We start from the raw sequence: 340 nt of genomic DNA on the forward strand, positions 1-340 counted from the left end.
CTTTCCCTGGAGAGCAGCCGCCTTTCCCCATCGGAGAGGCGCCCGGCGCTGCCAGATCCCTGCCTGCTGCCTGCCCCCAGCCTGGTTTTCCCCTGGTGCTGCCTGCGATGCTCGGCTCAGCTTTGCTGGCTCGGTGCAGCGCTCTAAAGGGATGTCAAAGCCAGCGCATCCCTGTGGAGCAGCCCAACACTGCCCTTCATCCAGGGTCTGACTCCTCTTCATCCCCAGGGAGACACAGCAGGCACGGGGTGCGCTTGGGCTCCGGCTTCCCAACCTGGGCCAGGCAAACCCGGGGTTTTGTGGAGCCCCGGTGGGGACAAGGACACACCAGCAGCAGCTG

The 340-nt window shown here is 65.6% G+C and overlaps 1 protein-coding gene across 1 annotated transcript in view; it reads left to right on the forward strand.

The window, feature by feature from the left end:
• The window catches only part of TANGO6 (transport and golgi organization 6 homolog), a 29708-nt gene that overhangs the window by 22952 nt on the left and 6416 nt on the right, over positions 1 to 340 (forward strand).

This window comes from Egretta garzetta, unplaced genomic scaffold (assembly GCF_000687185.1).
Source record: "Egretta garzetta isolate BGI_Z169 unplaced genomic scaffold, ASM68718v1 scaffold67, whole genome shotgun sequence".
NCBI classification, from domain to species: domain Eukaryota; kingdom Metazoa; phylum Chordata; class Aves; order Pelecaniformes; family Ardeidae; genus Egretta; species Egretta garzetta.